Below are 17464 nucleotides of genomic sequence, written 5' to 3' on the forward strand. Positions count from 1 at the left end.
TGTATTTTTTACTATTTCACCTAGACTTTCTAGTGTTATTCAGCAACTGCTGACACAAGTATCGGTTCCCCTGTGATAGGAAGTGGCACTCCTCTCCTGTGGTGACACAGATGAGAATGTGTATTAAAGTATCATGGCAAAGGAACAAAGTTGTTTCATGTATCATTCCAACCAGATTCTAGCAAGAGGCAATGCCAATAAATACTTATTAAGCACTTATTGTGTGTCAGGCATAAGAATAGATGATTTTATTTATTACTCACAACTATCCTATGATGTGATTAACCTAATTTCAAAGATGAGGAAAGAGAATGGAGTTCAACAATGTTTCCAAAAGTAGATGATTAACAAGAGGCAACATGGAACCCAATGCATGTCTCCTGAGTCTAAAATCAAGTATTAAGTTAGTTTTATGCTACAGAATATATTGCCAAACACTTAGATCCACTAGCTAGAAGTGGCTTCCCAATTTGAAGATAAATTACTCCTTTACAGTTCTTTCATTTCTAATATGCCTTATTATCAGCCAGTCAAAGCACATCTTATTTTAACATTCCCTCAAGATTGGTGAGAATTTATGTGTGTGGGAGGGGAGGGAGCAGTGTTTCTGGAGGTCCTGCAATACCAGGTCAAGGCATGGAGTGGACAGAACAAGCTCCTATTCCTTCTCTCTGTTCCAAAAATCCATTAAATATATTGTCCTTAGATAAAGGCGATCTCAGATATTAAACTGATAAAGATAGATACTACACTTGATCTTAGTCAAAAGGTTGAGAAGTGATTGATAAGGAATCGTATACTGGTGATATTTTAGATAGTATCTGGAAGAAAACATAATCATTTTACTGAGATTTAAAAGATGCCTGATTCATTTCTAGGAGTCCATCAGCAATATATGCAATCTCAGCTTTTAGGTGGTAATATATCTGTAGATGCAAATCTCATCATTTGAATGGATTGTTAACTTCATTTTTATCAGGTGACAATTTTTAACTGAGTCCATAAATTCTACAGCCACATCTACAATGCCTATACACACTAAACTTTCCAATAAAGCTCTGATTACAAAAATTTTACACTTTAATCTTGTACTCTATTCTTTAAATTTGAATATGCAATGTTTTATAAAAATGTTATTTAGGAGTGATGCCCCTTTCTCATCAAGAAGAAAGTTGCAAAGGTGGGAAATAGCAGGATGAGAAATAAGACCTAATCTCTATATAATGGTCAGCCAATAATCAATAGATTACCACTGCATAATTTTTAAAAAGCAAGAGTACCAATTAATTAGCACATTTAATTCATCATTTTTAAAGTTTGTCACTAGTTTAGCAAAAGCCAATATTAATTTCTCAGCTATCTTTATTCCATTTTGGTGATTTACCACATACCATACAAAGAGATCCCAAACAACTGTATACAGGACATTTTACCAGCCTGTATCAGATTTGGCTTCTGCTGAATAGGACAATGCTTTATGCTTTAAAATAAAAGAGTGTTCCTCAGAAGCACACTTAATAGAGCAGACATTTTTTTAATTGTAATTATTATTATGACTAATAACATATCTTGGGGAAACATCTGCCACTAGTGATGAGTAGGACAGGATTCACTTATTATATGTCCTACCTTGTAAGTCCTTGAGCTCAGGAAAATTAACAAAGAAACTTTCAAACCTTGTTTCAACAAAAGGTTATGAACAGTTTGCTGTAATAAATTTTGATATTAACATGCAAGGTAAAATTCCGTAGAGCAAGAAAAATATAATATATTCTTATGAAATCAATAATTACAGTAACATCCTAAAATCTATTTTAAATAACTCTTTAATTTTACTAAACTAACTCAGGATACACTCAATGTATTCTCCTGTACTTGTCTGACCCCAGGTTTGCACACCGCTTTCTTCAAATTGGGCTTTCCACTTCCTACCCCTAAAATTTAAATATTTTTTTCATTCATTTTTCAATTATAGTTTTTTTTCTACATCTCCAGAACATGATATTTTGAATTAGTATATTCTCCACCTAGGGTCTCTTCAATTTTTTTGTTAGAAGTTCATGTATATGGGCCAGGCACAGTGGCTCATGCCTGTAATCCCAGCACTTTGGGAGGCCTAGGTGGGCAGATGGCTTGAACCCAGGAGTTCGAGACCAGCCTGGGCAACATGGCAAAATCCCATCTCTACAAAAAAATACAAAAATTGGCTAGGCATGATGGCACATGCCTGTAGTCTCAGCTACTCTGAAGGCTGAGGCAGGAAGATCGATCGAGCCTGGGAGGTCAAAGCTGCAATGAGCCATGATCATGCCATTGCACTCCACCCTGGATGAGAAAATGAGACCTTGTCTCAAAACAAAAGTTAAGTTCATGCATATGAATGAGATGAAGCACAGCACACTCAATCAGTTTTCTCTCACAGGGAGGAAAGTTTCTCTTCAGTTCCAACTGTTAGGCATGAGGAGAATCAGATGTGGATGATACGAAAAGGTCTTTGTTCATGTGCAATGATGTAAAATGTTTAACATCACTAAAAGCGACCCTCTCTAATCCTCTCAAGCCAAAATTTCTGCCACACTCACTCAATACTTTATAAATTACTTATAGCACATATCATGCTATATCAAGTAATTGAAATAAGAGAAACGGTCTCAGATGACAGAAAGCATATTCTATTCATCTCAGAATCATAGTTTTTAATAGGTGGCCTAAATTATTACTTGGGGTCTAACTAAATTATTTTTCTCAGATATTTACTCATAAAAAGTAATAGAAAAAACTTCCGGCTTTTGCTTAAAGAACAAGCTTGTGGAAAGACAGCAATGTGAACAGCATTAATACCATCAGGAAAAAAATGGGAAATGCTTTGAGAAGTGCAAAAGCTCTGCTGGATGTACTGTCTAGTACGTCTTTATCGGTTACTTCTGCCTTCCATTGTCTTCGAGCGATTTTATAACCCTGTAAATAGTAGAAAACTGATAATAATGCAAATTACTCCTCTATAGAAATGCAAATGGACTGAGTCCTGAGGAATGCAATTCTTTATTGCCTTGTGGACACAGCAGTTTTGCATGTATGTGTACATTCATTTTAGCTTTCCTTATTGCTCACATATATCTTTAAATACATCTGAATTAATTGTAACATCTTACTGGTTATATCATTAATTAATGAGTAAAAGTCTTGGGCATATGTCCATTTTATATTTGTACGTACCGTAATTTTATTTTTAAATTATCTTTTAACAATATACTTCTACTTGTGTTCCTAGCCACATAATTCAAGTTAAGTGTTTCCATAAACTTCATAAGTAGACCTAGAAACTTTATTCACTTTTTCAGGGAATAGTGAACATATGAAGCTCTTAAATAGTACCAGATCAGAATTATTTAATATACACTGTAAAAGGAAATTTATAAAATATTAGAATAAAGTATCTTTTAAAACACTATTTTGGCTACTAATGAGAACATAAGAATCAGTGTTTTTAAACCATAACCATCAATAAGAGAGGACAGGCCAGGCACAGGGGATCACGCCTGTAATCCCAGCACTTTAAGAGTCTGAGACAGGAGAATCACTTGAGCCCAGAAGTTTGAGACCAGCCTGGGCAACATAGCAAGACCCCTTATTTCAAAAAAAAAATTACATTAAATTAATTAGTTGGTTGTGGTGGTGTGTGCCTGCAGTCAGAGCTACTCGGGAAGCTGAGGCAGCAGTAGTGGTTAAGCCTAGGAGTTAAAGGCTACAGTGAGTTATGATCTTGCCATAGCTACTCTAGCATGGGCAACAGAGCAAGACCTTGTCTCTTAAAAAGAGAGGACAGGCCGGGTGCAGTGGCTCACGCTTACAATCCCAGCACTTCGGGAGGCCGAGGCACGTGGATCACCCGCAGTCAGGAGCTTGGGACCAGTCTGGCCAACATGGTGAAACCCTGTCTCTACTAAAAATACAAAAAAAAAAAAAAAACCCAAAACACCTTAGCTGGGCGTAGTGGGGCGCACCTGTAATCTCAGCTATTCGAGAGGCTGAGGCAGAATTGCTTGAACCCAGGAGGCAGAGGTTGAAGAGAGCCAAGATCACGCCACTGCACTCCAGCCTGGGTGACAAGAGTGAAACTCCGTCCCAAAAAAAGACAGAATTCTACTCCTATTCATGTTCGCCGAAAGGATATTCCAACATTTTCCAGATTCATCTCTTCTACTCCACCTAAACACTAAACAGGCCCATACATTGTTCTCTTATTTTCCTTCTGTAAATGAAGAATTCTTTAAAATTTTTTATACACTGTTTTTAACAAAGAAAACTAGAATTCTTCAGTGTCTGGCACTAATGGTCTACCTGTGAAAATCTTCATTTTGAGAAAGAATCAGCATAAGGGACACATCTCTCTTTTAGAGAGCTCCTGTATAATAAAATGTTAATCAGCAGATTCCAAAACCATTCTCCACACAATTAGGTTGATCATGATATCCTGGAAAATTTACAAAGAAGGAAATTAGTACTCTGTTCACTATTGCTTGGAGGGTACTCTGAGGCAGTTAACATAAGGTGTTAGAACTAGTGTGCATGCATGTGTGTGCGTGTGTGTGCGTGTGTGCAAGATACTCATAGTTATTTTCTCAGGTCCAGTTTTGCCACACTGGAAATAAACCTATCATTGGGAATTGTTTAAAACTGAAACATACTCTGCAATTTTATAAAGCACCCAGAGCACAGAAAAGGTGCTGCACAAAACTTTTTCCAATTTGCTTCATTAAGCCAATAAACCATAATGGTCCTTCTGGAGAAATCAAACTTTGCTGGACATAGCCAACCAGACTGAAGACAAGACGGGCTTATAAGTGTGCCTGAAGTATTGGCATATTTTCACTCTGCAAAACCTACAAAAAGTTTTCAAATTTATGTAAAGCTTCTAGCACAGACATATAAATATTGAACCACAGAACTAGCTGTTTCTACAATTTATTACTTGTTTCATCAAAAGGAGTTTTTGAAGGTCTCTTCATCTAATCCCAAGACAATAAAATTACCACAATTAATCTTTACACTAATAAACTGTTTCAATGCATATGTGTGAGTGGCCCAGGGAACCACAATTAAAAAACAAATTTGATCAACAGTTAGCTTTTCGGTAGTCAAACATTAAAGCCAAATGGTAGTGTCAACCTGTTACATTGTTTAACAATAAGTATTACACTATAACATGACAAAAAAAAAAAAAACAAAAAAAAAAAAACAGTAATCCTGAATGATTTTTTTCATTATGTAACTTGGCAGGTCATAAAATATTAGATGTATAATTTCATCTCTAGATAGCATTTCTAAGCAAACAAAGAATGTTCTCTTTCACCATGAGGTGGAAAAGGAGTCTGATTATCTCATGCATTCTGCTTTAGATGGACAATCTCTCTGAACAGCTGAATCATGAGACATTTCAAAGAGGCAGATGAGCTTATTATTCGAAACTTAAAGAAGGAGATAATGACTCAAGAGATGAATGTCCTGGGCTTCATTTTATGGGATTACCAACTTTAATTAATAGAAATTATCCAGCAGAACAAATAGCTACCTAATGCATAAGAATGCTCCTAAAAAAAAGTCTAAGACAATGAATTCAGTCCTTGCTAACTAAGCACAGATAATTATAAAATGGAGATAGGGGTTATAGGCCTTGGCCTAATATATTTATTTTGTAAGAAATGGACTTGTACTCAGCTAATTAATATAGGCAAGTTCAAACTGTATTGCAAAAATTATGTGAGGTTTAATGAAAATAATTTCAATTTGACCTGATTGCTATGTGTTTGACAGAAGAAATAAACATATGTAGTTATCTTAGTCAGTAACAAAATAATCTCTATTTTTATTTAGATGATGGTCTTTGAGCTCAGAAGCTGTGTTTGCTGACCCGTACCCCCACTTGAGGTAGACTTTCTTTCCTGATCAATAAGGAGTGACATCAAAGAGCATAGAAGATTTACAGAAAGAAGAAGACATAAAATTAACTATTCCTTCTTTGATCTTGTAGTTTCCTGATAATTATCAAGTAAGAGGGCACTGTTACTTTGTTCTTATAACAAAGAGAACCACTTATAAAGGTCAGTAAAAGGATGGACAAGTTACATACTGAAAAAAAAGTGAGAAAGTTAAATTAAAAAAATGATTTAAAAGTATACATTTCAACTGATGAAAAGAAGGAAGAGTCCAAGGGCAATAATGCTGTGTGAGTTATTTTAAAATAACTCAAATGAATCAGGGAATCATGCTGTTTCAGGCACGATTCGAATCATTGTTTTTAGGACATTTATGAAAGAGCTCTTTTATTGTTTATAGAGAACATACATTTGAACTGAATTTCAGTATCAAAAACGCATGGTTTATACATATTTCACAACATAACCTAAACAAACATTGCTTTAGTAAAAAGAAATAAATATAAAGTGTCTCCACAGAGTTTTATTTTGGTCGAGTAGAAGAGATGATAGTCTTCCACATCAAATTCATATTAAGAAATATTACTTTCAAAAATATATAGTGGTTTCTGTAAATTTAACAAAAATACCTACTCCAGACTAACTGACAGACTAATAAAATCAACAGTGTTTTCAGTACTATACAGCGAATATTTATTACACAATTGGAGATGCATTTTCATTCACAGAAATACTGTAAAACTACTTAATTGACCTCCTGCCATTGCCAATGAGAAGATTTCATTCATAAGCCCAATTCATTTAATTATTTGTACTTAAAATTGAATTAAAGTTTATTTCCTAGTTCCACCACGGTCAAAGGGAATTGAATATACAACTAAATCAAATTGAACTCTGTTGGCGTATATAATTAATTGGCTTAGAAATTATCGCCAAGATGGTTAAACCCAATATAAGAAATGTTATCAAAAATGATAACATAAGGATATAATAATTTCATTAGTGTTGAAAATTTCTGATGAACTCAAAGCCCATGCCGTAAAATTACCCATTACTTTTCCTTTAAAAACAATTTGTAGTTCAGTAATTAACTCTACTTAGATTTTAACAACCTAAAAAACAAAAATAAAATGAACCTTTCCCCAAGTTCCAAACAACACAGAGTCAATAATGTTCTAATTTAAGTGGGGGAAAATGAGATTCAATCTCATCTGTTACTTTTTAGGAGTTTTGAGCTTGTTTATTGACTACTATAAATTCTGACTGGAATCCTTACAGATATAATCATCATGTGACTAATAGAAGCATCAGGTTTTTTTCAAAATCAGAATTTTTCATTTAAAATAAAACTTTATCAAGTCAATAGTGTTCAAGCCACTAATAAGCTAGTTTGGCAAACAGCTATATTACTCATTTACAATAAATTATGGTAAATAAGCTCCAATATAGACTTTTAAAAAATATTTTATTTTTAATAATACAGATTCAATATAGAAAAATTTTAAAACATAGAAAATTGTTAAAAAAAGCAAATCTCATCACCCAGAGATACTCACTGTTTACATATGGCCATTGAAGAGAGCAATTTAAATTGTTTCATTTTGAATAACATCATTTTGGGGATGGTAAGCAGTTTCAGAGTCTAGGAATTTCCCTTAAGGGAATTTTCGTTCTACAAAGGGCCACTTCTGCAAATCTTTTAGTTAATCAGGCATTTGGCTGGTACTTTTACTGGGAAAACTTGCTTCAGATTGAGTTGTTAGTGGTTTTTTTGCAGTGTTACAAATTGGTTCTATTGGTAGGATTGTCATTTATAGAGTTAGAAAATACTTTGTTCCTTAAACCTACATTTGGATTACCCTATAATAAAATTAATTTTTATTCTTTAGTGCATAGTGTGCTATCATATAAGCATTTGGTCACTAAAAAATTAGGAATTCAGTCATGGCAGGAAGGACATGTCACCCTAATCAACCCTTAACTTTACAATCCAGGGGATCACAACCTGGATGGGACTGCATCCACAGTAAAATATTTAAAACTGAATGATATAGGCTTTGCAAAGAGTAGCATAAATATTATAATTATGGAGGTTTTAGGAATCCATGCATTTTCCTTATGAGAAGAAATACCCTATGCAGGAGATAAATATATCCACCATCCAGCATCCTGGATCAGGACATTCATGGGGGCTGGACTTTAGGCAAATAAATGTCTTCCTCCTCTCTCTATAACTGTAGTGTATTGGGGTTCAGACTTTAGATATGAACTTTTCTAGAAACTGTTTCTGGAAGTTGAAGTAGTTTAGTATATGGAGACCTCATGAGAAAGCAGATATGAAGTAATATTTAGGCGTTAAGTACAATGAGCCACCATTGACAGAAACAAATTTGTGCTGCAGTTCTACTATTCCCATGCCTTATTAAAATCTGGAATGATTATGTTGTGGGTATTAGTGAGAGCTGGGACCCAACTCCAAGACTAGAGCAGCAGCACTGGTCACAATAACCAGCAGATGGCAGCGAGCCTCTGAAGAGTGGAGGACTCACAACAGTCCATCAACAGCAAGGTCAAGACACAATGTCCACAACAAAGGCCAAAGAGGAACCTGTTACAGAGCGTGGGTAGACTGCCCTATGAGAAATTCTCAAAGATAACTCAGAGACCTGTAAGGGCCCTTCTGGCAGGTTGGTTGGTGTGTAGAAATAACATATAATCACATTATAAAGACCTAGGCAAGTGAGGCTGATGGCATATGGGAATGCATGTATAAATGTGTCATATTTACTTTCAGCTTTACATTCTGCTTTTTCTTTTAATAAGATTAGTTTCTATATATATAACTGAATTGTCATTGAATATATAATTGTCATATATATATAAACACACAATGTCACATTTGATACATATATGCACATCTATATCATATATATGTTGAGCATCCCTAATTCAAAAATCCAAAATACCCCCAAATCCAAACCTTTATGAGCACTGACCTGGTGCCACAAGTAAAAAATTCCACACCTCATCTCATGTGATGTGTCTCATTCAAAACACAGGTGCACAACACACAGTTTATTCAAGTGTCCCCAATGGGGTTATAATACAGTGCACAGTAACCTTTTAATAAAAACACAGCATTGCAGATTGAGACTGAAAGGCTACCCTTGTTTGCCGTCACTGTTGTTTAACAGCTGATAGGATATTCTAGTGATGCTACTGTGCTGCTTAGTTATCCTGAACACATTATTTTTTCACTTGAATTAATGGCATGCTATATGTTTTACTGTTAAATATTTAATGTGTGAATAAGTGTAAGAAAATGATTGCTTACCTGAAGATGAATTAAGAATCATGAATTACAGTGATGCCAAAAAACCTGGGTGGCTGAGACAGTGACTTTGCTTTTTGTTGGCTAACTGTATACAAATTTTGTTTCATCCACACATTTTTGAAATATCACACAAAATTACCTTCAGCTATGTGTATAAAATATATATGAAACATAAATAATTTTTGTGTTTAGACTTGGTTTCTATCCCCAAGGTACCTCATTATGTATATACAAATATTTCAGAATCCAAAAAATCTGAAATCAGAGGCATTTCTGGCCCCAAGCATTTTGGATAAGAGATACTCAACCTATATATGTCATATAAATATATGTTAATATATAACATGAATACATGTATGAAGATATAACTGTCATAAATATATATTTTTATTGGTTGTGTAATATTACTTTGTACAGATACTTTGAATACTGCAATTTAATCATTTCCTCTTATTGCAAACTTAAATCATTTTTTCCTATTAAATAATTTGGCTATATATATATCTTTGAACATAAATATTCTTCAACATCTGTGATTATTTTCCTACCTGAATCAGCATTACCAACTCTGCCTAAGAGGAGTACTCTAAGTCTATATGTAGAACAGGAAATACTGATATCGAAGGAGAAAAAAAAAAATAGTATGCTGTGCATATAGGGCCTGAAGGGAAAACAGGCATTGAGGCAACTCCTTACTCTCTCATAACATGCAATGGTATTTTATTTCTGTTCCTTTCAGTCTTCTCTATTCTCCTGGATTTCTCTGCAGAGTCACTTTCTTTGCTTACCTATGATTCTTGTTTCCTCAAACCCAGTTTTTGTGTAGATTCAGCTTCCTTGCAGTAACTCAAGCCCCAGATTAAGACCAACTTTCTTCTCCCTCCACCTAACTGGAATAGGTTCATATTACTTAGTCAAGAGCTCACACTAAAATATCCAGTTGGTACGCTGGTATTATTTGAGATCACTACCAGTCCAATCATTTGTAGGCATCGTCTTGTCTTTTAACGCTGTTCCTACCAGCTGCTGTGACTCATTCTAAATCTGCTAAAAGGCAAAACTGGGTATCAACTAAAATTGGATTGAACGTTTACAATATTCTATCTTCATATGTTAGGGAATTATATTCTTCATTTGTTTGAGTCTGAACAAATCTACAACAATTTCTGGAAGACATTATTACTTATTGAATATTAGGGATAATCCTGGATTTTTCGTGTAATTTAGAAGAGACTCATATCTTCTAGTGGGTGTAGACGTGTGGTCTTCTAAGTTCTCTATTTTGTTCCATTGGTCTATGTGTATGTTTTTGTACCAGTACCATGCTGTTTTGGTTATTGAAGCCTTGTAGTATGGTTTGAAGTCTGGCAGCATGATGCCTCCAGCTTTGTTCTTTTTGCTTAGAATTGTCTTCGTTATATGAGCTCTTTTTTCATTCCATATGAATTTTAAAAGTTTCTTTTAATTCTGTGAAGAATGTCAATGGTAGTTTAATGGAAATAGCATTTAATCCATAAATTGCTTTGGCAGTATGACCATTTTCACAATATTGATTCTTCTATCCATGAGCATGGAACGTTTTTCCACTTGTTTGTGTCATCTCTGATTTATTTGAATAGTGGTTTGTAGTTCTCCTTGAAGAAGTCCTTCACTTCCACTGTTAGCTGTATTCCTAGGTATTTTATTCTTTCGTGGCAACTGTGAATGGGAGTTCATTCTTGATTTGGCTTTTGGCTTGCCTGTTGGTGTATAGAAATGCTAGCAATTTTTGCACATTGATTTTGTATCCTGAGACTTTGCTGAAGTTGGTTATCAGCTTAAGAAGTTTTTGAGCTGAGATGATGGGGTTTTCTAAGTATCAGATCTGGTAATCTGCAAACAAAGACAGTTTGACTTCCTCTCTTTATATTTGAATATGCTTTATTTTTTTTGCTTGTCTGATAGCCCCGACCAGAACTTCCTATACTGTGTTGAATAGGAGTGGTGAGAAATGGCACATTCTTGTCTTGTGCTGGCTTTCAAAGGGAATGCTTCCAGATTTTGCCCATTCAGCATGATATTAGCTGTGGGTTTGTCATATATAGCTCTTATTATTTTGAGGTATGTCCCCTCAATACCTAGTTTCCTGAGAGTTTTTAATATGAAGGTTGTTGAATTTTATCAAAGGCTTTTTCTGCATCTATTGAGATAAACATCTGTTTTCTGTCTTAGTTCTGTTTATGTGATCACTCACAGTTATTGATTTGTGTATGCTGAGCCAACGTTGCTACTTGGGAATGAAGCCTACTTAATTGTGATGGATAAGTTTCTTGATGTGCTTCCGGATTCAATTTGCCAGTATTTTATTGAGAATTTTTGCATCAATGTTCATCAAGGATATTGGCCTGATGTTGTTTTTTGTTGTTGTATCTCTGCCATGTTTTAGAATTTTTACGTTGATTCTATTACATTTTCTGGATAAAGAATCACATTTTCACAAAATGATAATCTCGTAACTCCATTTCAATAATTTTACGTCCATTCTGGCCTCTGATCAGAACTCCAGAATTGGATAACCAACTGGTCACTTGAATCTCTACTTAAGTGCTTAATAAATATATTAATCATAAACCACATTTTCTCATCCCTAAGTATTTCCTTTCATTAAATGATATTACTATCCATCAAATTTCTTAGCCCAAATCACAGGAGTTATCTTTGATTCCTCTTTGATTCTTCAGATCTTCAAATCAATCAGTCTGACCTGTTTTTTATCCTCCATAATGTATCCCAGTTGAAACATTCCCACCCTTTCTGCTCTGCCCATCTCACACCAAGTCACATTTATTTCTCCTTTGAACTACTATAATAACCTCCTTACTGGCTTCCCTTTTTTTGTACCCCTCATGCCCCACAATAAAATGGAGCAACCAAGGTTACCTTTCTAAAATGTAACCCCAGATCAAGCCAAACTCCTTCCTAACATCCTCAAATAACATCTCATTTTTCCACACTGGAGAAAAAAAAAAAAATCTAATGTCCATAAACAGGCAAAGCTATGAGCTGTAAGGCACCAGAACCCTCCTCTGTAGCAAAAATGTCTTAAGAGCACAAATCTCTCCGTCAAGGAGGAGAAGGAGGAAATGGACAGAATTCTGGTATGCCTTCAGTGTCCTCATTCCTGATGTTCCTGATGCAGATATACCTCTTCATTCATACATCATATTACTCAGTTACTTAGGCTAATACAATCTTCATTGCTGCTGGAGCTACTCTGAATTGGGTTTCTCTTGTAATAGAATCTCAAAACCACTCTAACTGATATATTCTGTTCTGGGCAGAATTTTTAGAATTAGAAAAAGAAAGCCCTTTCCTTCGTTCTTCTTGAGTAATTTCTAACAAGTATTAGTTTTTCTTTAAAATACAATAGATAAGAAGGTTTTTAGAAACATGGCAGAGTGAGAAGCACCTGAAATCTGTCTCCTCACTGAGACAAAAATGGTACAGGCAAAATCTGTTTGATGTAACTGTTCGGACTTGGGAGTATACTGAAGGCTTGCAACTTCCAGGGTAAGGCTGAAACCAAAAACTGAGGTAAATTTAGGTCAATTTCATCTATTCCCATAGTAGCCGCTACTCATTCACTACCCCTTAGCCCTCTGGCAGGCAACTGTGCATGTGCTCCAGGAGCAGCTTGTATACCACTTGCAGGAGCCAGGGGAGGCACAAAAAATCCTGTCCTCCAAGTACCATGGATTTGTGCTCTGATCACTAATTGCTGCTTCTGATCAGAGCTGCACACAAAGAGGCAGTGGCTATTGTTGTTGTAGCTACCTTTTGTTGCAAGTTGCTCCTCATTTGGTTGAAGTGATTTGCAAGAAATTTTAAAAGGCAGTGCCAGTGTCTTTTTTCCTTCTAATTTTTCCCTTTGCCCCCTTTTGAGAGCCATACACTAAAGACTAGGACATTCAAAAGCAGTCACATGTACAGGGGGAATCAGAAAGTTACTGCACTTGTGCACTTGTCCAGGGGAAGGCACAGTCTGAGAAAAGACCTGAGAAGACCTTCATTTTACACACTAGGTTGACGCTCGGCACGGAAACAGTCCACACCAATAAAAAAATAAATAAACAAACAACAACAAAACAAACAAAAACCAGCAAACCCTGGGGAAGGAGGATAATCTGATATCTAGAGTTATCATATTACTATACTCAAATATTTAGTTTTCTACAAGGCATACAAAGTATGGCCAATTCAAATAAATGAATAAACAAAAAGAAACTTCCCCTGAAACAAACAAACAAAAAAACCTGATGACAGATCTACCAGAAAAAGTCTTTAAAACAACTGTCTTAAAGATGTTCAGAGAACTAAAGGAGGTCTGGAGAATGTCAAGAAAATGATGTATAAACAAAATGGAAATATCAATAAAAAGACAGAAAATCTAAAAAGAAAGAAAAAGTTCTAGAGGTTAGAAGTACAATAACTGAAATTAAAAACTCATTAAAGGAATTTAAAGGCATATTTGAGCAGGCGGAATAAAGAATCACTAAACTTGAAAATAGAACAATGGAAAATATTAAGTCTGAGGAAAAGAAATAAAAAGATTGCAGAATAATGAACAGAGCCTTAGAGTCCTGTGGAGCATATCAAGTGGACCAACATATGCATTGTGGGAGTTTCAGAAGGAGAAGAGAGAGAAAAATGGTAAGGGAAACTATTTTTAAAAATAATGGTCAAAATCTTAAATTTGATTAAGGACATGTATATAAATATCCAAGAAGTTCAACAAACTCAAGTAAAAAGAACTAAAAGAGAACCACATTGAGATACATTAAAATTAAACTGTCAAAAACCAGAGACAAAGAGCAAATTTTGAAAGCAGGTTAGTCTTTTACATGACTAATCATATGTAAAAGATGCTCAATAAGATTATAAACAGATTACTTATTAAAACATTTGGGAGCCAGAAATCAGTGGGCTTATATATTCAAAAGGCCACGGAGCGGGGGGAGGGAAACACACATTCAACCAAAAATACTATATTTATCAAAACTGTTCTCCAAAAGTGAGGGAAAAGCTAAGACATTCTCAAATAAACAAAAGGTGAGGTAGTTTGTTACCACTAGACCTGCTCTGCAGGAAATGCTAAAAGGAGACCACAAGTTGAAATGAAAGAACAGTAGAGAGTAACTGGCAACTTTATGAAGCAAACAAATCTAATTACAAGTAAATTATTGCAATTATAAAAGCTCTATATGGTGTATCCATTTACAGTACTAGTTCTTGTCCCAAAATTGGGTCCAGTAATTGCTTCTGGCAACCTAGTGACTGACTAGGTGACAGCAATAAAAGTAACAAAGTAATGAGAAAATGAACTATAAGCGTCTTAAGGACTGATAGCAGGGACAGCTAATAATAGTATGGTAATAATAATGCCTGAAGTTTGGGGATGGCAATACCTACAGCTGGGGTATAGGAAGAGAGAAAAACTAATAGACTGTCCTTTCTGTGAGGCTGCCATATTTTTTATTGTTTTTGAACTGTGAGGTGGTGCTAGATGCTTTCTACAATTTGATTTGTATGTGTGTGTGTGTCCTGCGGTGACATTTTATGATATATCATATATTTATTTATGAGAGTTTTTCTTTTTTTCTTTTTGTATTTCTAGAGATGGCCTTTCGCTATGTTGCTCAGTTGGTTTTATATTTTGAGATGGGCTGTCACTATGTTGGTCTTGAACTACAGGCTGCAAATGATTTTCCTGCCTTGGTCTTCTGAAGTACTAGGATTATAGTCATTAACCATCATGCCCAGCCACAGTTTCTTTAAAAATGTTTTTTCCTGTCATTAATTTTTAAAATTTTAGCTTTATTTTTTGGTGAAAAAATTTGAAACTTTCTTTAATTTATAAATTTAAAATTGAATACATTTATGGTGTACAATATGATGTTTTGAAATATGTATACATTGTGAAATGGCTAAGTCGAGCTAATTAACATATGTATTACCCAATGCACCTAATTTTTGATGAGAATACTTAAAATCTACTTGTCAGCAATTTTCAAGTAGATAATACATTGTTATTAACTGTAGTCACCATATAGTATAATAGATCTCTTGAACTTATTTCTCCTATATAATTGAAATTTTGTATCTTTTATTCAACATCTACTCAACCTGTACCCCTACTCCCAAGCATTGGTAACCACCGTTCTATTCTCTGTTTCTATGAGTTTGAATTATTATTATTATTATTATTATTATTTTTGATTCAGGGAGTATATGTGTATTTGTTACATAGATACATTGCATAATGCTGGGCTTTGGGCCTCTATTGAATCCACCATCCAAATAGTAAACATAGTATCCAATAGGCAGAAAACCTAATAGAGGTAGAGGTGAGACAGATCATAAGAAGGATTAGAACTTGAACCAAAATTATCAGGAAGCTGATCAAGGAAAATAGGTTCAGATTGAAATGGATGAAAAACACCGACAATGAATGGAATGACTCAATAAACTTGAATTTCCATTTTTACAAAAAATTACTGACATTCAAAGTTCCAAGTGGATAACTTCTAGAATCGTTGAAGTCCTAGCAAAATTGTTTCCACAAGAATAAATACTTCTACATTAGGATTCTATACATTCCTGCTATTCAGATTGCTATCCACACGGTGATAATTTCAACCAAAGGAAACAGAAAGGGTAACAATGTGTATGTTATAAAAAATAATGTTTAAATATGGTTTTAGACAATTTAACACATTCAGAGGCACATTTAATAAATTACCTCTTCATAAATATTAGGAGTATTAAATACTAAAATGTAATTATTAATAAAAGTCCCAGTTCTGGACTTTTAGAATTAGGATGGCTTGACTGATGCAAAACAGTGTGGGTTGTAATTATTGTGTCCTTTGATGTTGCATTCACATATTAATTCTATGAGGCTGTTCATCTGATTCTTGGTTAAATGACAACAAAAATAATTTAGGGTAATGATGAAAAAATCTTTGACAGTTCAAGTTATTAAACACTGAAATAAGTTTTAAAAAAAGAGATTACTGAATCATTTTCTCTCAAAGCCTAAAAGAAAGCATAGATTCCCATCTCACTGGGATGACTTAATAATAGCAGCTTTTATGGGAGACAGATGGAGGCACTGAATAACTGCCAAATTCTTTCAAATATGATGATTCAAATCCCATACAGTTTTAAAAAGTCTTTCAGTTGTGTGACAAAGTTCTTCATAGGCACCAGAAATCTACGTCTGAAAGCCACTGTAGGGTATTGGTGCTCATCACTTTGTATTTTCATTTATAACTCAAAGCTATATTTGTATAATGAAGAAATGAGGAAGTAAAAAGGAACAAAAGAAAAGAAGAAATTAAAAGATATTTATTACCTTTTTCAAATTTATCTACTTGGACCTATACATAATCAGATCTGGAAGTAGTATTTCATGAGCACAAATTACAAATATATAGGATTCTGTATTTCTGCCTGTGGTATATAGGCTATCCTTCACTGTATTCTTCTACATCAAACACTACCGATATAATTTTATTTTGGTACAAGTTTACTTTGAATTAAATGATAATCAACAGATACGCAATTAGGGGAGAGAGAAGGAACTCTATAAGTAACTGCCAAAAATAATAAAATATCTTAACCTGACCTTATAACATGGATACTTACTAATTTCAGATTAAATCCCAGAAATCTTCCTTAAGTGAAATCATCATAGACTACCCTACAAAAATTTTAAATTATTTTCGTAAGGAACTGATGTAAATGTTTACCTTAATTACTCATAAGCATTCCATGTATCCTTTTAAAATAAAATTTGAAATAATTTTACTGGTTTATGGAGAGTATTAAATTCTTCTAACAACAATTTTCTTCTTCTTAGCTCTGGCATCTTTTTTGTACACACTAAGTGCTTGAAAATTTATTGTTAAAAAGATATAACATCCATATCTGAGATTTTGATCTTATCAATTTACTAGTTAATTAAGGGAAGATAAAATCCAACTTTAATAATACCAATAAAATGATTAAAAACTGTGAACTGCTTTGTGACTTAAATATTAACTTGAGTCACAAAGACAATATAAATGCAAAGGCAAAAACTGAAAGAAAAGGGATTTCAAAGAATAAATAATTTCAGGTTCTTAGTGAAGTTACGTAATGAATTACAAACGAT

The 17464-nt window shown here is 34.2% G+C and overlaps 1 protein-coding gene and 1 non-coding gene across 2 annotated transcripts in view; both read right to left on the reverse strand.

Moving 5' to 3' along the window:
* Positions 1-17464, reverse strand: part of LOC101003002 (EGF-like and EMI domain-containing protein 1) — a 559121-nt gene that overhangs the window by 362072 nt on the left and 179585 nt on the right. The window lies entirely within an intron of this gene.
* On the reverse strand, positions 592-782 carry LOC116274071. Its single transcript, XR_004182546.1, has one exon. It is a non-coding gene; the product is annotated as a U2 spliceosomal RNA (small nuclear RNA).

This window comes from Papio anubis, chromosome 2, assembly GCF_008728515.1.
Source record: "Papio anubis isolate 15944 chromosome 2, Panubis1.0, whole genome shotgun sequence".
Taxonomy (NCBI): domain Eukaryota; kingdom Metazoa; phylum Chordata; class Mammalia; order Primates; family Cercopithecidae; genus Papio; species Papio anubis.